Source organism: Herpailurus yagouaroundi, unplaced genomic scaffold (assembly GCF_014898765.1).
Source record: "Herpailurus yagouaroundi ecotype Mexico unplaced genomic scaffold, PumYag 141, whole genome shotgun sequence".
Classification (NCBI taxonomy): domain Eukaryota; kingdom Metazoa; phylum Chordata; class Mammalia; order Carnivora; family Felidae; genus Herpailurus; species Herpailurus yagouaroundi.
In genome coordinates this window covers 54,610,064-54,636,064 of record NW_024412396.1, presented here as the reverse complement: position 1 = coordinate 54,636,064, position 26,001 = coordinate 54,610,064, and the positions used below count along the sequence as shown (strand labels likewise).

Here is a 26,001-nt window from a genome sequence, read left to right as displayed (position 1 = left end):
ACTGAGTTTTAGAACTGAGATTGGCTTAGACAAAACCATTTACCTTTTTTTTTTTTTTTTTTTGTCCTGGTAAGTCTTGCTTGTATTTTCGCACAACTTGAGTGACCCTCTTTATATATTGATCTTACCACAGGCTCTCTGGAGTTCACCAACACATATGTTTTGTTATGAACACTTATAAAATCATGTGTCTGCTTCAGATTCAGAAAGTTTGATCATTTTGTTACTATTTGTTTAAGAAATGTACTTTTTTCTTTTAGTTTCTCCTGCTCCTCAGACTGCCTCTAGTTTCCATCCTATAAAATGTCTCTTGTTGTGCCTCTAGAGTCCTGACCTTTGTCTTCACAAATATAACATGCTTTTATTCCTAAATTGATCTACAAGAGAAATGTAATCCTAGGCCTTGTTCAATTTCTGAGTTGGTTAGATTCCAAAAGTTTGTTTGTAAATCTGTTTCCTGGGAGTTTGAATGCATTTTTCCATAGGATGGTCAAATTTTGAGGCCAGGCTCCCAAAGCCTACTTCATGTATTCAATAGAGTGGAGCTAGGACCAGCTTGAGTTTTGTGTTGAACTATGAGGAGACCATGGCCATTGCAGGAGGAGAGTTTTATCTTTCCATTCTGAGTGCAGGGTTGTTTCTAGGTAAAATTATGAAATAAGCAGCTTGCTTCCCAACACCCCAACATACATCCTTTCTCACCTCTCTGTGACCTTCCCTCCTGACCCCTCATCCTCAGTGTCCTCATATGGGCCTTACTCATTCATTGCATGGCTGTACCCAAAACCAATTTAACCCCAAAAATTCTTTGTCAAAATTACCGTGTCTCCTCTTCCTCATTTGTAGTTCCTCTCCCATCTCTGGAAAACCAAAGGTGGAATTAATTCACCCTATTGGATAGCTGACTGGTTTCATTAATTAAGCCAAAATTCTCAGTTACCCCAAAAGGGATCTTAGGCAAGGAAAACATTCGGCTTGGTTAAGGAATATGTTTTGGAACATCAAGAAATTTGTCATTTACTAATTTAAAGGACATTTCCTGAGCAGCTTTCATGAATTAAGCTGTATGTTGTCAAATAAATTCATGAACTGAGCTGTATTTAAGTTTAAGAGATGCCCTGAAGAATATATGAGCTAATGGGAAGGGCAAGTAATTCAGTAGAGTGTATTCATTACTATTAGAGAAAATTGTACACTATGAACTTTGGGGTGCTCAGGCTTCCGAGAGGAAGTGATGCTGAACTACGATATAAGTGACAAATAGAAATCTGTCCTATGAGTAGGACATTCTAGGCAGAGGAACAACAAACACAAAGGCATGGAGGCAAAGGAAAATATGGTCTATTTGGGGAAATGCAGTCAGCTCGTTATAGATAGACTATAGGTTTCAAAAAGGGAAACGGAGCGACAGGAAACTGGCTCTGGCCATTCTTTTCCAATAAGTGGCATTTATCTACTTATTTGACATTTTGCAATTCTTCCCTTCTCTTACTTCTATACCAGAGTTTCTCCCAAAATCTACATTTGAAATTTTCTTAATCATTCTGAAAGCAATTGCAGAGGAAATTTTGGACCTAAGGGCTGTGAAGGCCTGAGCACAGCCATTTTTATGCATCGTGTTTGCTAAGTTCCTCTCTAACATAACACTTTTCTACTCTTGACTTATTCTTTGGTGCAGAGGTCAAACATGAATGTGAATTACCTAGGCGTTTTGTTTGAAACTCATGTTCTTAGGCCCCATTGCCAGTGTTCTCATTGAACTGATTTGAAGTGTATCTGGAAACTGAGATTTTTAACAGACTCACAGGTAATGTGGATCCAAGCTGTGTTGAGAAATAACAGTGTAGTCAGGCAGGGCTGATTTTGGCTTAAACTATAAAGTGGGAGAGGTGTCCCTTTGTGCGTTCCCTCCCTTTCTTATATACTCCTGATGCCCTTAAGCTGCCCTTGGATTGGTCAGAGCTTTAATGGGGTCCAACCAGCCATTACCCTGATGCCTAGTCCTGTGTCTCCACCATCCAAACTTACCACCTATAAAATCACAAAATATTAGCAGGACATTAGAATTGGCTGACACTTGTAATGTTAGTAAAACCGAATCATTGCTCAAATTCAATTTCCTTCTTAGTTTACCTTTGTAATTCCCAAGTGCCCTTGACATTCCACCAACTTTCAGGGCCTACGCTTGAGTCTTATTTCATTCATGTTCCTCTCTCTTTTGTTATTAAAATTTAAGGAGGTGACATTCATACACTGGATATCTAGCACCCATCTAACACTAAAACTGTGTTGGAATAAAACAAATTGAAGTTTTTACCAGTCTTGAAAACTGTATGCTAGAAATTTAATATAAATTTTAAATTGAAAATAATTACTCTCTCCCCTCTTTTTGTTCTCCTTTACCACAAAACAGATTTTTCTATCATTTTCCCATTCAACTATCCAACTTCTTTGCCAGCCTCAGGTTTTCAGAGCTATTTTTTAAAGAAACATTTTAGAGGCAGTGCAGAACTTTATGGCAAGAAAACTCAATGCTCATTTAAAGTTTCTCAAACAAAGGGATTTATGTTGTTTTCAAAGTCCAATTTCTATGCTTCAAAAAATAACACATGACATAGAGAGGTTTTGAGTTTATATCAAAACACTGATCATGATCCTAATACTCAGAACCAGACCATTTCTGTATTCATACCACATAAACAGGGTTTAAGAACTCTATCTCCAATACTCAAATCACCAGTCTAGGAAATTGAAATGAAAATTAGGATAAGGTGAAGGTTTATTTTTAAGGAACATTTGATCCCAAACAAAGTTAAACTTAAAGCATAAATTCTGTTCTTCCTGACACTCTAGTTTCTCCCTGTCATTACAGTTGGCCAAAACTATCTGTATGAAGAACCAGGTCTTTGGAAAGCATTTAGGAAATAACTTTTTGAGATTGTGTTCCACTAACACATCATGACTAATAGCTGCAGGAACTATGACCAGGTCTCCAAGTCATTTTATGTGTCCTACTTAGTGTGGGAATTCTATGACAAAGTCCGTTAGCCTTATTTTGGTTGCCAACCAAAATGCTTCCATCCAATGAAATTGTGGCAATCGGAACATGTTAAAGAGTCTTGTAACATTAACTGTAGAGTGCCATTGTTCAATCAGACCTTTAGAGCTTGCATAGACAAGTCCAGGGGTGTGCCAAGGATGAGATGAAGAGGAGAATGAGGAAAGTAGAGAAGGAATCTACTGAAGACTGTTTTTCAGCCATTCTACCTGGCGTTTCATATACATTATCTCACTCCCCACCTCCTGGACTCTGACACACAACAGAAAGATATTTATTATTTGACATCTTGTGAATCAGCCAGAGGACCTCTAAAGTCATGGATTATCTGCTGATACACAGCCACTTTCTCTGGTCTAACCCTTAAATTTAGCTCATCTGGTTTCCTCCTGGGGAGACAAACACTTGCATTAAGGCAGACCTTCTAAGGGTTCTGAAGAGGACCATCCCTGACATTGTCTGACTCTTCTTCAAGGCTGCAAGCAAATGAAAAACAGCCCTTTCTCACAAAGGAGCTGAAAAACCTTGATATAGAACAGATCTCCAATTGGCTTTTGGACTGAAGTAACTGAGCCAACAAGATATTTTAGAATGTTTATTGCATTTCTCAAATTCAGATGAATTTTATAGACCCATTTCTCATGGGCATATCCATTTTAATCCTAAATTAAGGATTAGTACATATTTTTTCCACAAATCACTCTATGAGTAGAAATAATCCCACAAATATCATGACCCATAAGGTTAATACATGAAAATCCTTTCATCAAGAACTAGGATTATACTCTGTCCCAAATCGAGCCAAATAAATATAGATGATGCCAGACCACTAAACAATGTTTTCTAGGACTCTAAAAGGGCAGAGTAAATATCACTCCTTGGGCCATATGTGTGGTCTGGTATGAAGAGTAAGTTTTAAGGTCCAGGCCAGTCACTTACTCTTCCCAAAAAACCAGTGCCCAGTGTCACGAGAACTTGGTTAATAAAGGCCTTAACTTGTAACAGTATGGTGGACAATAAAGAATGGCTATAAATTTTCATTAGTTTGAAAACTCTTAGAGGACTGGGTGTGCATGTTCATCTTCACAGCAACAATGTTTATCATAATGGTGATCGTTTAATCCTATATAAGCATATATTCATTTAAAATTATCTAAATGTCTGTACAATCATGTACATCTGTTAATATTTCCTCACAAGAACTCCATAGAAAAAAATATTAATTCATATTTTCCAGGGAACTTTTCAGTGTCATTCATCGAAACAAAAAAGTAACTTCTTGTTAGAAGTTAATACTTATGACTAAAAATTCCAATTACTATTCCTTTTAGGCCATAAATATTGTACCACATTTTTACAACTTGATAAATGCAATGAACTTGATAAGTGAAAAACTTGAGAATGTAAAAGCTGGCTCTTTGAAAAAAATCTAATGACACAGAAAAACAATTAGCAAGATTAAGCAGGAAAAAGGGGAAAGCACAATACATAACTGTATTAGGAATGTAAAAGAGGCTGTAACTATAAATATTGTACCAATCTATAAAAATAACTTAAAATGGTAGCATTATCTTTGTATAATTTAAAAATTTAATGAAATTGATAAGTCTCTAGAAAAAATGACCAAAAATAGAAATAGAAAAAATTGAATAGACAAATAATGATTAAATTTTATCTCTCCATCTATCCTCATCCCCAAACAAGGCATCAGCCTGAATGAATTTACAATTTATGAAACCTTCAAGAAACTGATACTCTCCTACTTGTATAAATCATTGCAGAAAAAAAGGGAAAAGGGAAAGAAGGGAGAGAAGGAATGAGGGAGGAAGAGAAGAAAACAAGAGAGAGAGAAAGAAAGGAAGGTGTTCTGACTCATTTTATAAAGCTCATACAATGTTGACACTAAAACTAGATCTGAATAGTACAAGAAGAAAGAGTCAAACCTAGTCATGCTCAATTCCTACCTTTAGCTAATTGGATGCTCTTATCTGGGCCTTTGAATCTTGAGAGTGACCACAAGATGTAAGAACAGTTGGGAAGTTTTGTTCGGGGTAGCCATGGCAGTGACCGTGATAGAACCAGCACTCAGTGCCAAGAAGCAACAATGGCTGTAATGGTGTCCTTGGCAGCATCCTTGGAAGTGGGTTTGTACAACATCAGATGAAGTTAGTCAAGGGTAGTTTCTAACCCTAAATCCGGACTGATACACCTATAACAGGAGTCTACCAAAAAATACAGCAAATTTCATACTTAATAAAGAAACTTTAGTAGCATTGCCTTTAAGGTCGGGAAGAGAAGGTGCTACTACTGGATACTGTAGTGGAATTCTTAATGAACTAAAACAAGAAAAATATAGTAATTAATACTGGAAAAGAAGAAACAAAATTATTGTATTTATATATCTTTCTGTGGGGAAAATCGAGGGCCAGTAAAATTGGTGCAGACAAGATTAGTAAACAATCACCACTAACATTCTTATACACCCACAAAAGTCACTTAAAATTTAATTTTTAAAAAGTCTAATAAAAAAGTGAAAACAAAACTAGTAGATAGTAAAAAAGACCTCAATGGAGAAAATTGTTAGATTTGATAGAAAGGAAATTAGAGATGTATTCAGCTAGATCATAATTAAATTATCTCTATAATAAAAGATGGCATAAAGTTAAATGACCAGAACATAACTCCCTCATCAATACATATATTTAAAGTTAAATTAAAAGGCAACTTATGGACAAGGAGAAGACATTTAATAATTGTACACCAAAGCATAATTACCCAAGATATATAAAGAACTAAATAATTCACAGAAGTAAAAATGATCAATCAACATTGAAAATGTTCAATCTCAGTAGTTATCAGGAAAATGAAAGTAAGAGTAATATTTATCAGATCAGTAAATATTTAATATCTGAAGATATTATCAGGATATATAGAAATAGGAATTTTTATATACTACTCTTGGGAGTGAATTCTGCTACAATCATTCTAAAAAGTAATTTGGCAATGTCTGCTAAAATTGAAGTTAACTATATCATACAACCCAACAAATCCTTTTTTTTAGGTATATAGCCCAAAGAAATAGGTACAAGATGACATATACAAGATTGTACAAGGATATTCACTGAAGCGTTCTTCACTAGAGTCAGGAGCAACTTTTAAGCCCATCAGTAGGGAAATGGATAAATTCTGAAGTAGTTACACAATAAAATACCAGTCAGCCATTATAATAAATTAGATTACATGCATCAACATTAATTTCTCTTCAACTCATGTATAGAGTCAAAAAAATAATCTGCAGAATGATGCACAAAGTACAATACCATGTAGATAAAATCTTAAATTATAAAATAGGTATCTATGGATATGACATATATGATGAAACTACAAAACAAAGATGATGTACATCAACTGCAGCAAAGTGAGACCTAGAGAAAGAAGGAAAGTCATGGAAATGGAACCGAGAAACTCAACTGTAACATTGTAATTTTTCAAACACAATTAAAAAAAATTTTTTTAATGTTTATTTATTCTTGAGGCAGGGGAGGGGCAGAGAGAGACTGAGACACAGAATCTGAAGCAGGCTTCAGGCTCTGAGCTGTCAGCACAGAGCCTGATGCAGGGCTCGAACTCACAAACTGTGAGATAATGACCTGCGCTGAAGTTGGATGCTTAACTGACTGAGCCACCCAGGCGCCCTTCAAACACAATTGTTAATGATGTTTCTCGGTGATGGGCATTTGTTACAGGACACTGTGTATCTTTATGCATTCGAAATATTCCATAATAAAGAACCTATAATTAATATGTAGAATGTAGCCAGTATATGAATACATGTGACCTATAAGCCAAATGATGCTATTGAAAAACATTTGGCAACTCAGAAACTTCATCACTCAAAAAATCTTCCCATATCTAAGACGATATCACTTGTTTCCTCTCCCATAAATTATAAGGAGATATGATTATGTTGACATTGTTTTAAAGATCTGAGAACATGGAAGTTATTAATTATAATCACTCTTCTAAATTAACATCATAGATCTCTCCTTTAAAGATGTGGGTATTTTGCCCATGTAATCATGTTTAATGGGGATTAACCTTGATTTAAATTCATTTTTAGGCAACAAAATTATGTTTCCTCTGAGGACTGTTTAAGGAAAATACAATCTCATACTGCATAGGTACACTGCTGTAAGTCATGTATAGATGTACTTTTATAATCATTAAAAAAGGAAATTCTTTTATTTTTTAAAAAATATGTTGCTTTTAACATTTATTTATTCTTGAGAGACAGAGAGAGACAGAGCGTGAGCAGGGGAAGGGCAGAGAGAGAGAGAGGCACAGAATCCTAAGCAGGCTCCCGGCTTTGAGCTGTCAGCACAGAGCCTGACACGGGGCTCGAACTCACAGACTGAGAGATCATGACCTGAGCCAAAGTCGGATGCTCAACCCTACTGAGCCACCCAGGCGCCCCCGAAAAAGGAAATCCTCTTAAAGAACTAATTTATGTTCTGATTATTTAAAGAGAAAAATGCCCACTATTCTAGGATAATTTGAGCTTCTAAGAATCTCTTAATGCAAATACCTTTAAAGCTGATGCAGGAAATAGGAAGTTGATGTGAAACAGCAGTTCTTCACATTTTAAGAATAATTCATCTATGATAAAGAGTTCAATTTCCATTCAACATTCGTTTTGCCTTATTTTACACATGCATGTAATTTCAATGCATGTGTCATACACGGAATAAAAAACATAAACTACATAGAGTTTGTATTCAAGATAAAATTTCTAGCAAATTTCACTCTTGGTTACAGAAAATGGTACTAAGAGTGTCTTGTGTTTGTCAGATGCAACTATTTAGCAATCAACATGATTATTGAATGCTAATTACTAAAACCAGCCAGTTGTATCCAATTCTCTGTCAGCAGTGTCAAGAACAGATGTCCAGAAGCTTTCAGAGTTGAGTCTGAACACCAGGACTAAGTGATGTGTCCAAGTCTGATCAATATTCTTAAGGACAACTTGCAAGGAGGTAGACCATTACATTGCCCTACATTCACAATGTTTTTTTGTAGTCTATCAGTTTAGAGAGCTAAGGAAGTTGAAATGACAAGTTTGAATCTAAGTGATCATGCTCTCCCCCTGTTCTGTGACTATAGACTTCATTTTTAATCACTGATTACGAGGAATAAACTGTCAATTTAGAAGTCAACAACACTGCTGGTTTACAGATAAAAATGTGAAGCTCCATAACTCCTCACTTCTTAAGTGTGGGCTGCACATAGTGACTTCCCTTCAAAAAGCACAGTACTTAAGGGAGAAAAATAGTAACTTTACAATACAGAAACCTGAAAAGCCTTACCTTATCCAGGTGATCAAGGTTAATATCAATAATGATAAGTCATGTTGATAGTATGTACCCTTGATATGATTTGATAAGTAGGGCATTTACCTCTGTGTTCTTCGTCCCAAACACCCCAAACCCTAGTCTGATCATGAGAAAAACATCAGAGAAGTCCCAATTGAGGGACAATATACAAAATACCTGACCAGCACTCTTAAAACTGTCAGAGTTGTCAAAAACAAAGAAACTGTGAGAATGTCAGAGTCAAGAGGAGCCTAAGGAGACATGATGAGTGGTGTTGTCTGCTCAGGATGCCATAATGAAATACCATTAAGTGGAGTGGCTTATGCAGATGTTTATTTCTCCCAGTTCTGGAGGCTGGGAAGTCCACTGTCAGGGTGCTGGCAGATTTGGTTCCTGGTGTGGATTCTCCTTCTGGATTGCAGATGGCAGTCTTCTCACTGGGTCCCCACAGGGTAGAAAAAGAGAGGGAACACTCTGAGCTCTCTATCTCTTCTTAGAAGGGCACTAATCCTGCTATGAGGGCCCCACCTTTATGACCTCATCTTAGCCTAGTTACCTTACGAGGGTCTCTCCCCCAAATGCCATCATGTTAGGGGGTAGGGTTTTGATATAAGAATTTGTGGTGGGGTGAGTACAATTCAGTCCATACCAATAATAAAATGTACTACGGTCTCCTGGATGGTCATTGGGTAAAAGGTCATTAGGTAAAAACTAAGGAAATAGGGATAAAGTATACACTTTAGTTAATAATGTTTCAATATTGGTTTACTGATTATGACAAATGAACCATATTAATATAATAATAGTGCATTGTGGACTGAGTTGTGTGCCTCCCAAATTCATATGTTGAAGTTCTCACTCTCAGTACCTCAGAATATGACTATTAGAAGATAAAGCCTTTAAAGAGGTATCTTAGTTAAAAAAATAAGGTCATTAAGGTGGGCTTTTAATCAGGTATAACTGGTGTCCTTGTAAGAAGAGGAGACTATGGGGCACCTGAGTGGCTCAGTTGGTTAAATGTCTGACTCTTGGTTTCAGCTCACATCATGATCTCACGGTTTTGTAAGTTCAAGTCCTGCATCGGGCTCTGTGCTGGCAATGCAGAGCTTGCTTGGGATTCTCTGTCTCCCTCTCTCTTTGTCCTTCCCCTACTTGTGCTATCTCTGTCTCTCTCAGAATAAATAAATAAACTTGAAAAAAAAAGAGGAGTTTAAGACAACACACAGACCAAAGGACAAGCAGCAGAGGACACAGTGAGAAGAGGGGGCCAGCTGCAAGTCAAGGAAAAAGGCCATAGAAGAATCCAACTTAGACTGTACTTTGATCTAGGACTCTAGCTTCCAGAACTGTGTGAAAATAAAATGTATTATTTAAGCCACCCAGTCTGTGGTGCTTGTCATGACTGCTCTAGCAAAGTAAAACATTGGGGAAACTGGGGGTGGGGTGTATAGGAACTACCTGGACTATCTTCACGGTTTTTCTGTCAAATAGAAAACCATTTTAGCGCTGCCTGGGTGGCTGAGTCGGTTAAGCATCTGACTTCAGCTCAGGTCATGATCTCGTTTCGTGAGTTCAAGCTCCACATCAGGATCTCTGCTGTCAACACATACAGCTCACTTTGGATCTTCTGTCTCCCTCTCTCTCTGCCCCCTCCCTCGTGCTCTCTCTTTGGGCTTCACTTCCTAAAACAAAATTAAGATATTTAAAATGGTTGGGGTGCCTGGGTGGCTCAGTCATGATCTCGCAGTTCGTGAGTTTGAGCCCCACGTCAGGCTCTGTGCTAACAGCTCAGAGCCTGGAGCCTATTTCACATTCTGTGTCTCCCTCTCTCTCTGCCCCTCCCCCGTTCACATTCTGTCTCTCTCTCTCTCTCTCTCTCTCTCTCTCTCTCTCTCTCTTTCTCTCTGTCTCTCTCCTTCAGAAATAAAATAAACACTATAAAAAGTGTAAAGATATTTAAAATGTTTTTTTTTAATGTTTATTTATTTTGAGAGAGAGACAGCAAGTCAGTATATGAGTCAAAAATGCCACGGGGAAGCCTGTTGTTATACCTCATACAATTCGGAAGGGTTACTTACCCTCTTTAAGCCTGTGCGCATTTGTCAAATGAAGGTGGTAGTGTCTGCCCTACTTATTTCACAGGGTTATTATGGACATCAGTGAATCTAATACCTGCAAATGCAATGTAATTAAAAGACTTGTCATTAAATGTTTCACCCAAGTCCCATGGCTATTTTAGGCAGAGATCAAATCACTTCGAGCTCTTATTAGCTATTAATCTGGTCCTCCTGATACCACTCCTAACTGACCCCATACTCAAAAACTTCTGTAGCCCAGCAGTTTCTAGGGCACGCTAAGTCATAAGTGTGATACTTCACAGGTGGTCTCCAAAGTACAGTGTCCAAGGCAATACTTTGTGGTACAGAAAAAATATTAGAACTTGTGACTTGTGATTTTAGAACTTCATACTCTGAATTTCTGTTTCTGTGTGTTTTATAATTTACGTGGTATATTAATACAATAGTATGTATCTGTAAAACATACACACACATATATTTTAGAGTGCTGATTGGGAATGTGCACAAAAAAAGGTTTGGAGACCACTTCATTAGAGGACAGGAGAAATCAGACCATTGGGTGGACAAGTATAAACTGGAGCCTTGGTCTTTATTTCTTTTAATACAAAAGCAGAGGCAAGTTACACATTTTCATCTGTAGGGCTATTTTCAAACTATGGACTACTTGGTCCACATTGGTTATGTGCCTTGCGCAAATTACTCTGTCTTTCTGTGCCCCAGCTCTTCTTTCCTTAAAGTGGGGCTCATCCCAGTACCTCTGTTGCGTTGGAGAGGGATGAGCAGAAAACTCTGAATTTACTAGGATGGAAACTTTTGATTAGAAAGTCATATGGTGGGGCACCTGGGTGGCTTAGTGTGCTGAGCGTCCCAACTTTGGCTCAGGTCATGATTTCGCAGTTCATGAGTTCAAGCCCCACATCAGGCTCACTGCTGTCAGTGCAGAGCTTGCTTCAGACCCTCTGTCTCCCTCTCTCTGCCCCTCCCCCACTTTCACTCTCTCAAAAGTAAATAAAAACATTGGAAGCAAGCAAGAAAGAAAGAAAGAAAGAAAGAAAGAAAGAAAGAAAGAAAGAAAGCCATGTGGTTGCAAAGCCTGCAGGCCTCACTGCTCAGATTTATCTTTCTCCTTGTTCATTAACCAACCTTGAGCCTGACTTCCACTACCTCTGAATCAGAACAAATCAGAACGACATAAGGCTGTCGCACCCAAGTTATATGGGGTGAGCTAGAAGAAATGGCAGGAGCCATTGCTAGAACCACTTTCACCATGAAACAGAGTAACTGAAAAGGCACATAGACTAGGCTTGGTACCCCTATTACTGAATTGACTTTGGTAAAGAAATAGATTTTTACATACATTACTAATGGTAGACATTCACCTGCTGAAAGGGAATATGAAAGGCATTCTAAGCAGGGAGGAGAGGAGATGCAAAGTCATGGAGGTGTGAAAATGCTGGAAGTGTTTAGACCTGTGAGGACTCCAAGTAAATGTAAATATAAAAGCCAAATAAATGAAGCATGCTTATTGGGTCCACTGCTGTATGCTTTATGTATACAGCCTAATAAGTAGATGCTTAATAAATATTCATTATTGTTTCCATAGCTAAGTAGAACATATGGGACATATCAGAACCACCTGTAGGGGGCCATTTTCTTCTTCACATTACAACCTCTGCCCTTGGAGATTCTAATACACACACAGGAAGTGTTAATGTATAGAGCCACTGTTACAGACATGGGGGTGAGTGGGTAAAGGCCATTATTCTAGGTTAGTGCTTTTGAAACTGCAGGTTGTAGGGGTGCCTGGGTGGCTCAACTGGTTAAGTGTCTGACTCTTAATTTCAACTCAGCTCATGATCTCATGGTTTTGGGGTTCAAGCCCTGCATTGGGCTCTGCACTGGCTGCATAGAGCTTGTTTGGGATTCTCTGTCTCCCTCTCTCTGACCCTTTCCCACTTGCACTGTCGCTGTCTCTTTCAAAATAAATAAATAAACTTAAAAATATATATACATACATACACACACACACACACACTGTAGGTTGTAAGCCATTGGTAGATCATGAAATCAATGTATTATATCACAACTATCAGGATATAACACTTTTGAAAAGTGAGTTAAAATAGAACACATACATACATAAATATGTCTGTATCCTAGGGTACATTGTAAAGTATATTTTTTACTGTGGGTCATGATCTAACATGTGAAGCCACTGGTTTGCATAGTAGTTGGTGGAAGCCTTGACTAAAGCAGTAGTTAGATTCTAGTGATGACTGTGAAAAAAATTGATGGGATTTAGTGACTTACTGAGTGACTTACTGAGGTAAAGCAAAGTGCAGACTCGGAGTTTCAGAACTAGCTTAAGCTAGTTGGTGAAGTGCCATGTCTTTAAAACTGAGATTAAGAATGAGGGAGTCGGGGCGCCTGGGTGGCTCAGTCGGTTGAGCTTCCGACTTTGGCTCAGGTCACGATCTCACGGTCCGTGAGTTCGAGCCCCGCTTCAGGCTCTGTGCTGACCGCTCAGAGCCTGGAGCCTGTTTCAGATTCTGTGTCTCCCTCTCTCTCTGACCCTCCCCCGTTCATGCTCTGTCTCTCTCTGTCTCAAAAATAAATACACGTTAAAAAAAAATTTTTTTAAAAAAAGAATGAGGGAGTCAAATGTTGTGGGATTCTTTGGGGGTTGAGTGGAGACTGGGGGCAGGATGTCAGCGAGAAGATAATGAGTTCGGATGAGATGAGTTGAGTTTGAGACTCCAAGTGGACATGTCTATGAAGCAATAGGAAACATAGTCTGAAGCATAAGGAAGAGTTCAGGGTTAATGACCAAGTCTGTAGTCATTATTATCCAGATGACAGCCGACATGTTAAATTGGATGAGATTTTCTTTCTTTTTAATTTTTCTAATTGGTTTCTCCACCAAAAAGAATTTGTATCACAAAATTCAATTTCATTTATATTTCAGTACTTGAAACACTTCCTTGTGACTCTGTTAGGAAATATTAGTTTAGCCGAGAAATAAAGAATACCTTTTTAAAATTCCTTTTAAATATGATTCATTGATGATATGATTAACAGTAATAGAACCTAACTAAATGAATCAATATAGGTACATTTTATGAGACTTAAATTTTAATAAAATTTATATAATTCACTGAAGAACATTAAAAGGACAATGTGAAATTTGAGGCAGTTTGAGAAAGCGGTAGGATAAAAACCTAATGGTCTATATTCCTTTATTAAGATTGTGCCAGAATTGACCTTTAAAAGATTAAGTCCATTATGTGCTCATTATGTTACTGAATTGCACAATAATTTGTTCTAATATTGTTCAAGAGAAAAATAAGTATCTTGCACAAAAACCATAATATGCTATTCTTTTTCATTTTAAATATGAATATTAGGCATTTTTCCCCAATAACTGCTTTTCCTTGTAGAAAATTCTAAGAAAAACTTACCATATCTAGTTGTCCATTACACAAATGCCAGTTTCTATTCTTTCTCTTAAGTATTAGGTGTTATTTTTATTTTTTGAATTTTAAGCTGTTGTGGTAATAACATTAGAGATCTACGCACTTAAAGTTTTAAGTGTACGATACATTAAGTGTGCAACAAACTATTGTTGCCCGTTGGTAAACAATGTACAGCAGATCTCTAGAGCTTATTCACCTTGTTTAATTGAAACTTTATGCCCATTGATTACAATTCCCCATTTCCCTCCCCTTTAGCCCTTAGCAACTACCATTCCACTCTTTGATTCTATGTACTTGACAGTTTTAGTTACCTCATATAAGTGGAGTCATGCAGGATCTTGAGGACATTACACTAACTAAAATATACCAGACACAGAAAGACAAACACTGGATGAGGTTTTCTAAGGAGCCTGGTAGTGTTCAGTAAGGACTACTCCCAAGAATAGAATCCTTGGGAAGGTGAACCTTTAATGAGCAGGTCTCAGGAGAGTTAGAATAGAGGCAAGATAGGAGAAGAGTCTATTCATTACAGAAATATGTTACAGAAATATCAAGCAGAATAAAAACTGAACCACAACCTTTATATAGGTGGTTGAGTCATTAAGGATCTCTAGGAGGCAGTTATCATAGAGTTAAGTAATGGGACAACTAACCAGTTTTAGCAAGTTAAAGAGTAAACGGGAAGTACAAAGTATGATCTCTAAAGAGAAAGTATGGTTTTGCTTTATGACAGAGAATGGAAGGAAGCTGACAGAGGCTTAACTATGGGGAGGCAGGGTAGAATAGGACTTTTATGTGCAGAAATTAGATAACATTTGTAAGTGGTGGTGAAAGATAATATTTGCAGGTAGGATGATGGTAATAGTGAACATAAGGCGCTTACTATGTGCCAAGAATTATTCTAAACACTTTACATAGATCAGCTCGTTTTAATCTTCACAACAACACTGAGGTAGGCACTATTATTATCCCCATTTAAATGAGGAAACAGGCAGAGAGGTAAAGCAAATTGAGCAAGTTCACACACAACTATCAGACACAGGATTTGAATCCAGCCTGGGGCACCAGAGTTTATGCTCATAACTTCTACACTTTGCTGGGGAAGACGAAGGTGCAGGAAAATAGGGCATAAAGGGCCACCATCCCTTACCCAGAAACTTTTGGGGCCAGATGTATTTTAGAATTCAGAAATTTTCAGCTTTTAATATACATATATTTTCTTATAGCCACGTAGGATCTGGGGCTGTACCTTAAACACAGTCACATTGGTAACCGACATCTTTGTAGTAAATGTATCAATAAATAAAGACCAACCTCACATCATTTGGGGTCAAGTTCTTCCAGGGGTTAACAGAAAACTGTCAACGTTCAGAGCTGTTTGAATTTTGGACTTGCAGATAAGGAACTGTGCTCCTGCAGTAGCCAAGCATATCTCCGAGGGGGAGGCAAAGAAGAATCTGGTAGTGGGATCTTGGAAAGGGTTAGGAACACCTGCTCCTTTGTGAAAAGAGAAGCAGGGCAAAAGGACAAACAGTAAGGTTATGTCCCAACTCCTCGTTCCCATCTCCCACAAAATCCCTGTTTTCCTGTCTTAGTATAAGTCAGATGCTGATGGATGTCACCATTTTCCCTTTAAGGTCTAGAATGGCTTGTCCTTGCTTTTCCTGTATTTTACCTGACCCACCAATGGGGTCAAGGTGATTCTACCTCTTCCTTCCAGGTATAGGTGAGACAGAGAAAGGGGAGAGAGGTTGAGGGGCAGAAAATACCACAAGAGAGATTTTTTATAGTACTTGTTTCTTCTTTGTGACTAGAAGTAATTTATTAATTCATTCATTTATTCATTCACTCACTTACTCATTTTGCTACCACTGGGGCAAAGTCCTTAGAAAACAGCTAAAACCTTGGCTAGTACTTTAGGGACAAGTGAAACAAAACTTAAGAGACTTCATGGTGATGCCCAGGAATTTAGAGAGAAAGAGAGAGAGATTGAGAATGAATAAGACATTGAATCATGGAGTGCCTGGGTGGCTCAGTCGGTTAAGCATCAGACTCTTGATTCTGGCTCAGGGAATGATCTCACAGTTCATGAGATGGAGCCCCGTGTCAGGCTCTGTGCTGACAGGACAGAGCCTGCTTGGTATTCTCTCTCTCTTTCTCTCTCTGCCCCTCCCCTGCTTGCTCTCTCTCTCAAAATAAATAAGTAAACTTAAAAAAAAGACACCAAATCAGGCTGACATGGATGAAAAGAACAGGAGCCCAAATAGACCTAATTAAGATTGAGAAGGTATTTTTTTCCAGAAGGTCTGTAGCATCTATCGCTGAATCTTACCTTTCCAGCCACCGCCAGGCCCAGGTTGCAAGAGTCCCTGGGTTATGTGTTTGGCTGACTGGAGCAGGGAATCCTTAACTCAATTGGATAGGAGAGGGGAAGTATGAAACATTCCCGGTATTCCCAGTAGTCACTTGGACATATTAATTTAGAAAAATATTGTTAAACGTAGTGTTGGCTACTAAAGTATTCCTGGTGGTCCAGTGCTTAAGGTACATGTTAAGCCAGAAACTGGAGAATGCATTCTGGTTTGCAGGTTATTTCTGATATGGTATTACAATGTCAGGCATTTCGGGGGTTAAAAAGTCTTTGGTAGGCTAGCCAGGAAATTTAACATGCATGTAAAATACATTCCAAACAACCAACTTTTGGAAAACAACCCTATAAGTTGGGGACTGCCTGTTTTTATATTCCCTTTGCCAAAGCTACTAAAATTTGTAGCAAAATAGAGATTAAAAAATAATATATTCTTGTGACTCAACAGTGTGGCAGCATCTTCAAACTGAGAGTGTAATTTTAGAGTCAATATTATTTTCTTGGGCATTTTCTAGAACCAAAGAGAATCAAGTGGCAAGTCACCACATCTGGCAATATCAATGGAGAAATTCTGCCTTTACCTTTACAGTTAAAGTAGCTCTTTCAAGTTTAATTGTCAGCATGAATGGGGGCACAGGTCGTATTCTGATCAAACCTGCTGATGTTACAAAACTGAGAGATATAGCAGGTATGTTACCGAAGAGACACAAACATTTCGCTCCTCTCCCATCTCCTCCATCTCCATGATTCAATATGGTAGTAGTTTGGAGGATCATGTTGCATTTGGTATGGAGAAAAAAAGGGGGTGTTGTGTTTAGGGTAGAAAAGACTTATGGGAGGGAAGAAAATCATTAAATAGAAGTGAGATTCTTTCTGATTTGTTTTATGGGGCTCTAGTGGACACACCTAAGACCATGGTGGTAGATTTTTTTCTAGTATAGGAAAGAATAACAGAATTTCTCAAAAATTAGATAGTACGTTCCCTTTCTCATGTGTATGCAAAGAATGAATATCATGCATCAAGCTCAGGAGAGTCTTACGTTGGGTAGAGGGTCAAAGTAGATGGTCTCCAAGTTCTTCTTCCAATACTAAAACTCCGTAAGTCCCGTGAAAATTGTAACTACTCCCGCTTTCTTCCCCAAGCAATATGATATCTTCAAAGTCAGATGCCAATGGGAAAATTCTAGTTGATGCTAAGCCCCCAGTTGGCCATACAATTGTGCAATCAAATTTTAAGTGTTCCTAATGGAGTCAGCCAACCTGGGACTGCTCATTTCCTTAGTCATGGAGATGTACTTTTGGAAACCAAAATCTGTAGTAGGCAAAAATCAGTCCAAGCCATGTGGCTTTCCAACAGGGTATGATTACAAAAAAAGGCTGAAATTATTATAACCCAGAAGGGGAAAAGTCAGCAGAATTCATTATCCTTATAAAATACATTCTTTGATCCTTCCTTCTACCATATTGTATGCACTGTTTCCTGGGCTATCTAGTGGTCAGTGAGGTCAAGATAATGTTGTGTATCTCCTGTTTCCTTTATATTGGCCTTACAGAAACTAAGAGCCAAGATTAGCCATTCTAGTTTTTTGTTTTTTTGTTTTTTAGAATAGTTACTATTTAAGAAGTTCAAGTTTTTCATTGTTGGAAATCATTTGGAATTCTCTAGCATGTAGCAGTAGCTTCTACTTGATCTTTGTAAGTAAGAACTTCAAGACATTGCAATGTGCTCACAAATAAAGTCATAATGGAAGTCTGTTTTTCTCCTTTGTAACACCAAATGAACTTGTAATTGCTTGATCAATGTTGGCTGTCCATCTGGAATGCAAACTCCATGAGAGTGTGGACAAGCTATCTGTCTTATTCAGCATTCCATGTCCATTACCTAGAGCAGTATTAACACCCAAAAAATGTTGAATGAATAAATCTAGCAATGAAATGATTACCTGTTCTCTCAAATGCTGCTTGTTATCTTCCACATCACAACACACACACACACACACACACACACACACACACACACACTCCTTTGGAACAATTTCTTAATAGAATAGAAACAGTTTACCTTTTTGTTTCACAAATTGCAGAAAGAAAGCACTACTTTCTTGTTCCTATGTGCTGGATCAGTGCAAAGATTCTCTTTCTTCCTTTCAAACTACTTCATTGATCTTTGTTATCAACTATATCAAATGGGTACTGGGACAGTTCACAGTGGTGTAAGGACAACTCATCCAGCTTTCAAGATTTCCCTCTAAAGTACAACAAAACTGGGGGGCCTGGGTGGCTTGGTGGGTGTGTCCGACTTCGGCTCAGGTCATGATCTCACGGTCCGTGAGTTCGAGCCCCGCGTCGGGCTCTGTGCTGACAGCTCAGAGCCTGGAGCCTGTTTCAGATTCTGTGTCTCCCTCTCTCTCTGCCCCTCCCCTGTTCATGCTCTGTCTCTCTCTGTCTCATAAATAAATAAAGGTTAAAAAAAATTAAAAAAAAAGAAAAGAGGGGCGCCTGGGTGGCGCAGTCGGTTAAGAGTCCGACTTCAGCCAGGTCACGATCTCGCGGTCCGTGAGTTCGAGCCCCGCATCAGGCTCTGGGCTGAGGGCTCAGAGCCTGGAGCCTGTTTCCGATTCTGTGTCTCCCTCTCTCTCTGCCCCTCCCCCGTTCATGCTCTGTCTCTCTCTGTCCCAAAAATAAATAAACGTTGAAAAAAAAATTTTTTTTTTAAAATAAAAAATAAAAAAAAAGAAAAAAAAAAGAAAAGAAAAAAAAAGTACAACAAAACTGCTTCTAAGTGCCATACAGAGGGGAACAAGCTGTGGATGGCTTCCCGAGTAGGTAAATACTACCTCACGGGACAGTGGAGACCAGAGGCCTCATCAAAAATTTAGGTTAATATAGAAGATCTCCTGATGCTTATATAACTTTGAATGTCTTTTCAGGCAAAATTGTTTTCTGAGAAGCAGACCAAAGGCAGCTAGAGAGTGTGTGCTACCTGGGAATTGGGAGGTGGGGAGATGGATACTTCTAAACACCAACTTTCCCTGTCTAGCAATTTTGCCAGAAACTGGACAATCTAGTTTCTAACCCAGGATAGTCTTTTTTTTTTTTTAATGTTTATTTATTTTTCAGAGACAGAGAGACAGAGTATGAGCAGGGGAGGGGCAGAGAGAGAGGGAGACACAGAATCGGAAACAGGCTCCAGTCTCCGAGCTATCAGCACAGAACCTGACATGGGCTCAAACTCACGAACCATGAGATCATGACGTGAGCCAAAGTTGGGCACTTAACCAACTGAGCCACTCAGGCTCTCTGCCAGAATAGTCTTAATAATAAAATTATCTTGGTTTGTGTATTATGTACTTGTTCCATAAACACCTATGTATATATTTCATTCAAACACTGTGAGGTAATTATTGTAGATATTGGTTATTATCATTGTTATTCCCATCTATCTTGCATGTGCAAAAACCGTAGAGTTTAGATGACCATTTTAGGGTTAAAGTGCTAGTTAGTGGCAAAGCTGGATCTCTATCTCTAGGTGACAAAGAAGCATGGTGAAGCAATCACAGGACGAAAGCCCATTCAATCCCAACTCTGTTTACTATCTACATGATCTTAGAAAAATCCTTTGCATTTTCTGAACTTTATTTTCCTTACTGTTTTCAAACGGGGGCTAAAGAGGTATAGAGGGATAGGGAGCAGGTGTTAATTTTGTCCTGTTTACCTCATGGATTTTTTCTCGTGGGGATATTAAAGATCAAAGTGCTTTGTAAGGTATAACTGTGAGACTGTATTACTTTCCTAAAGAAGTTTTTATTTTAATTCCAGTTAGATAACATACAGTGTTATATTGGTTCCAGGTGTACAATTTAGTAAATAATCCAATTCAAAAATGGGCAGAAGACATAAACAGACATTTCTCCAAAGAAGACACACAGCTGGCCAAAAGATACACAAAAAGATGTTCATCGTCACTTACCATCTGGGAAATGCAAATCAAAACTACAATGAGCTATCACCTCACACCTGTCAGAATGGCTAAAATCAACAACACAAGAAACAAGAGTTGATGGCGATGATGTGGAGAACAGGATTACTCATTCACTGTTAGTGGGAATGCAAACTGGTGTAGCCACTGTGGCAAACAGTATGGAGGTTCCTCAAAATGTTAAAAATAGAACTACCCTACTATCCAGGATTGCCACTACTGGAAGTTTACCCAAAGAGGTGGTATTACTCATATTCCCAAGAGAGGTGTAGAGCATGGTACTATGGAGTAGCACAGGTTTCATTCAAGGCCCAGGGCCCCCTCCTTTGTACCTACATGACCTTGACTGTGTTCCTGAATCTCACTAAGCCTCAGTTTCCTCATCTGTAAAATGGGAACAATAAAAACTGCCTCATAAGGCTAACATGAAGATTAAGTGAGATTAAGTGCAGAAAACAGAATCACCAAAAGGTAATAGGAGCACCATCCTCATAATGTGTCTTCTTTACAATGGAAGAAATGGACGTTCAGTAGCTGATTGATTTGGTGTCAGGACACCCAAAGAGCAGAGCAGTAAGAGACTCAGTAAACCAGTGTTTTGTCTTGTATTGGCTCTGAGAGAAACAGATTTGGTGAGTGGAAGCTGGACAAGAAGAAACTTTTTTTCTTTTTCCCTCCTTGCTACCACCCCACCCACCTCAGTCTGTAGGCTCTATTTCTTTAGGGTTTGAGAAAATAGGAGTCCCTGGAGGCCCAAGGTGGGACTAGTACCAAAGAGAGTTTTCCTCCTCTGTTGCTACAGGAATCGCAAGAAACCTTAGGCAAGAGATTGGATCTAAGTGGGGCCATTGCTTAACACCCAGGTTTTCCTGATTATTAGGACAACACTTCTTCCCAATGAGGACAAGGTCTGAATGTGGGAGTTTTGTGAGCCCTGTAAGTAACTGGAAGTAAACTTTTCAGATGAAACTTGCTTGTCTCTTGCTGCTGCCTCTGCTGGTTCATGACAGAGCAACATGATTAACAAATTTTGCAATAAATAAATTGTAGTCACTTACTAAGTCATAGAAGAAAGTTTCTAAGAATAAAGAGGAATCATGGGACTGTGTGGCATCATATTGCATAACAATTCATTTTAAAATAGTTCAAATCTTCCAGGAAAGGGAGAAAATATTGGTAAATCAGAGAGCATCTAAAAATTCAAACAAGGCTGCTAGGTTTATGTTGGGACTTTGGGATTCGGTTGAAAGTTTGACAGAAAGGAGCAAGAATTAGTGATTCCATTCTGGTTGATGCTATTCATGTGAATTTCTCATCTCAACAGAACACCAGACAGTTGCAATTTTGAAAAATGTATTATATTTATAAGGGAACAACACCTGCTTTTGAGACACAAGATAGAAAAACTGGATCAAAACCATTCAGAAAAATTGGATCAAAAACATGGATCAAAACCAGGAAACTCATTTTTAAAATTATTTTTTTAAGGCTTACAAGAAACATATACAGATATTCTAAAAAAAATCACTTAACTTTCTTCAAAAAACAGAAGCAAACAAAACAAAACAGAACAAAAACCTGATGTAATTAGTTTTGTCTACATGAGAAAAGGGAAATGGAAAACTTTAAGATTAATATGTAGGTAATTAACATCAGGAAGGGTCCAAAATATGCAAGTATTTGAGATAGAGGTAAATTGAGCTCCTTAATTGTCCACCACTGCTTTGCAAAGTGGGTTGGCCACACTGAGTTATTGTGTACAGAAAGAAAATACATTAATATTTCTTTTTCTTTATCCCACACCTTCACCTATATATTATATGTGTCTTATATATATGTACAAAATGTGCTGATTAGTTGTATAGCATGGAATTTAGAAATAAATGTGCATATTAAGGAGTACATGTTCAAAATTTTATTGATGGGAGTACACAGTGAATTAGATATGGAGATCATGACTGAATGATTGGCCCAGTTCTAAATTCTACTGGGCAGAGTAGACATATACTCATAGTTACATATGATTATTTACTTTGGCATCAATCTATGAAAAATATTTGGGGAATATGGATTGTGTGATGAGCACCATGCTAGACATAGATAGGAGTACAAGAAATGTCTAAACTATAGGCATTCAGCCTGTGCCTGAATGTCTCTCTGACAGTCTCTCCATCTTGTAGAAGAGTCTGTTCCTCTGTTCGAGAGCTGTTATCATTAGTATATTCCTGTTTATACTACATCTGAATTTGACATGTGACAACCCAATTTGGAAGTACAATTTTTTTTGGTCTAAGTTTTACCTACAAGGGCAACACTGGATAGCTTTTATTATTATTATTTTTATTTTTAATCTTAATTTATTTTTGAGAGAGAGAGGAGAACAGAGAGAGAGAGGGAGACACAGAATCTGAAGTAGACTCCAGGCTCTGAGCTGTCAGCACAGAACCCGACACAGGGCTCAAACCCATGAACAGTGAGATCATGACCTGAGCTGAAGTCAGATGCTTAGCCAACTGAGCCACCAGGCGCCCTTGGATAGCTTTTAAATATCCGAAGACAGCTCAAGTCTATCTTATTTCTCTCTTCCCTTGGGCCCTACTTGGGCTCTTTCAACTCTGTAATATACTCTCTTAAATGGCAGGCATGTAAAGTTAGTCTAGTTTGTCAATTCTGTTTTAAAATGTGATTGAAAGAAAATAAAAATAAAATGTGATTCAACCTGTGCTGAATGCATGAGATTATCATTTCTCTTGATTTGGATGCCAAGTACTATTGACAAAATTAATAATTAATATTATTGAAAATTTCATCTGTCTCTTTACGGTTGACTAGGGTTCCCAGAAGTTTTTACTGTGAACTCTGGGCTAGGACTTTACTAGTTTATTTATATAATTACCCCTATAACTGTGCAAGTTATTATTTAGACCTAAATGTAGGGTTTATATTTATCTCAGTTAAATATCATCCTGTGTGCATTTTGATTTGTAGCATGGCTTCCTGGGATTATTTTTTTATCTTGCCTCATTCAACAAAAATTAACTAAACCCCCACTAAAAATGCTAATCAGTGTTTTGGGTTGTGGGGTCATCTGAAAAAATAAGTCATAGTCCCTTTTCTTGAGTATCTCACATTGTAATCAGGACACTGGACATAAACTTCTCCATCATGCAACATGTTAAACTCTATAACAGAGGCATGTGTAATGAACATGCAAAGAAGAAAAGCATTTAAATAATTGGTAATATTTTTATATTGATTTAGAATTTGTGATTAACTTGCATATCTTATTTAACTCTCAAAACAATTCTGATGGATGATAGTGTTAGAAAATAGTCATCAATTTACAGAAGCACCAGAGGCTCAGAACAGTTAAATGACCCAGCAAATAAGAACTATCTTTTCCCCCTTTTTTAAAGGAAACCAGGACAAAGTGATTTTATTTTTCTGGCTCAATGCTTATTTTCCAAGATTCCCCCAGAAATTCTACATAGTGCCCTCAGAGATTTATGACCAATTCACTTTGGCACCTAGGGATGTAATCTTTTCAGGTTTGTTGGTATAAATTCATTTAAAACAACTTCTCTACCTATATGTCAGCTGATCTTGGTCTATAATACACCTTTCAAAGTTTGAAGTCCATGAATAGAACTTTTTTATGCTCCTGTTTGTCATCTGTTGTTATTTGCTAATTTTCCAGTGTCCCCTGGCAGTGGCTGATTCTTTCCTTATTTTTCTTCTACTCTGAACACGGCTTTTGAATACTCCTTTCTGTTGAATTTTCTCCTCAATTGCCAGGTCCCTTTTTCCTCCTCTTCTCCAATGTTTGACAATAAAATATGGAAAGAGCAGTAGTGTTACTGATAAAATGAAGTAAAGTCCTTGTGATGGGGTTTTGGGGTAATGGTAGGGTTTGGAGCTGATGGCCAAGAAGGAATTCTTGAAGGAGTCTTTGGTGCAGAAAGGTGATTTTATTAAAGCACGGGGACAGGACCTGTGGAAAGAAAGAGCTTCACTGGGGTTGTGACAGGTGACTGATTATATACCTTCAGGTTGGGAGGGACTTAGGGACAGTGTAAGTAAACAAGGTTTCCAGGACCTTGAGGGGCTAGCTGTTGTTAGGGAAAACATTTATTACTATTTAGTAAAACCTCAGTCATGAGACCCTTCAGATGTATGACAGGGGCCATATGCTTGGAGCGTAATTGCCAACATATACTTGGGGGTTAAAGATAAAGGAGGTTTACAAAGGAATTTTTATGTGTTTAAGGAGACTCACAGGATCCTGGGGCGGGAAGGATAATGTTAAGCCAAGATTCCCTTTTGTCTTATCCAGGCAGCTGAGCTCCTAGAGGGAGATCACTCTGCCTGTTTCAAGGACTTGTCAATGGGCTGTAGGCAGTAAAGGAATTTAATTTTTCATTTGCCTTTGTTTCCTACATCACCATGGCAAGCACTTAAACCCTCTTACATCTTGATGAGGGTAATATTAGGGCTCCAGGGAACGCCCTGGAGTCTATAGGCTTCTGGAAATTAGGGTATGGATAAGATTGCCTTTTTCTTGACGTTTACTAAGTTATCCATGAACTGAAGGAGACTCCTGTCCTGCATGACTGTGATCTCTATCAGTCAACCATTTTGCTTTCTTTCCTTTCTCCTGTTCTTGGGCAGCCAGGAGTGTCCGAAGAATAGCACACATATCCCACGTGGGGGTGGCGGGGGGAGGTGCTGTGTGCTAGCTTGTGCTTTCCCTCATGCTCCCTCATCACTTGGAACTGTCACCATTAATTGCTTTCAAATTTTGGCCCGTCTTTATGAAATTTGTTTCTTTATTCCCTCTTTGAAAACAAACCTAGGTTATTGAACGTCTGGGCTGGAATTTCTGTTGAAGAAAAATATTCAGAGGCTCTTGGAGGGTGTCCAAGTTCTCAAGTCTTTTTTGTAAGTAGGTAAAACCACTTGTTTGAAAAACAAAATTCTCTCCTCTTAAGTCTTTTTTGTCATGTGCACTGGTGAGCCATTTTCATTGAAATTATGAGTTACATATGAGAACAGAGTGACAGGTTAAAAAGATGAACTCTTTTGCACTATATTGAGTTATTTAATAGGAAGAGGAGTTTATAGGTCTTTTAATTTTGAATCATAACATCTATGAGAGTCAACAATCCCTCTCTAACCATAAAAACTATAGGGCATCAATGATACTGAAGTTATGAGTACACAGATTATGAAGATCTAAATTTTGACTCCTACATAATCCCCACTCAATAATTAAAACCCGGAGAATTGAGACTGCTAAAAGTTGACAATCAAGCAGTACTACCAATAGAAATAACCATTCGTATACTAATCTTATCAGAAGATGTCTGCACTCATGGGCCGTCCCATCCCTAGGTCTAAAAACTGACACCATCCCAGACTGACTAAATCAAAGAACCCTAATGAGCACACGACCCAGACTATATTATGGCCAATGCTCAGACATTTGAGGCTCAAACCACAGCTTTATACCCATGGTACTTGAATTGGTTCCATTAACATATTTCAAAAAATGATCAGCATGTATACTATAAAGTCATTAAGAAGCAAAATAAGCATTAACCTTTAAAGTTAAAGATTGGGAATTTAAATCTCCCCTTAATGATATGCCACAACTAGATACATCAACTTGATTCACCA

General features: G+C 38.1%; 1 protein-coding gene across 5 annotated transcripts in view; it reads right to left on the bottom strand.

Annotated features, from left to right (window-relative positions):
• TSHR (thyroid stimulating hormone receptor) overlaps positions 1–26,001 on the bottom strand; it is a 159,506-nt gene that overhangs the window by 107,311 nt on the left and 26,194 nt on the right. The window lies entirely within an intron of this gene.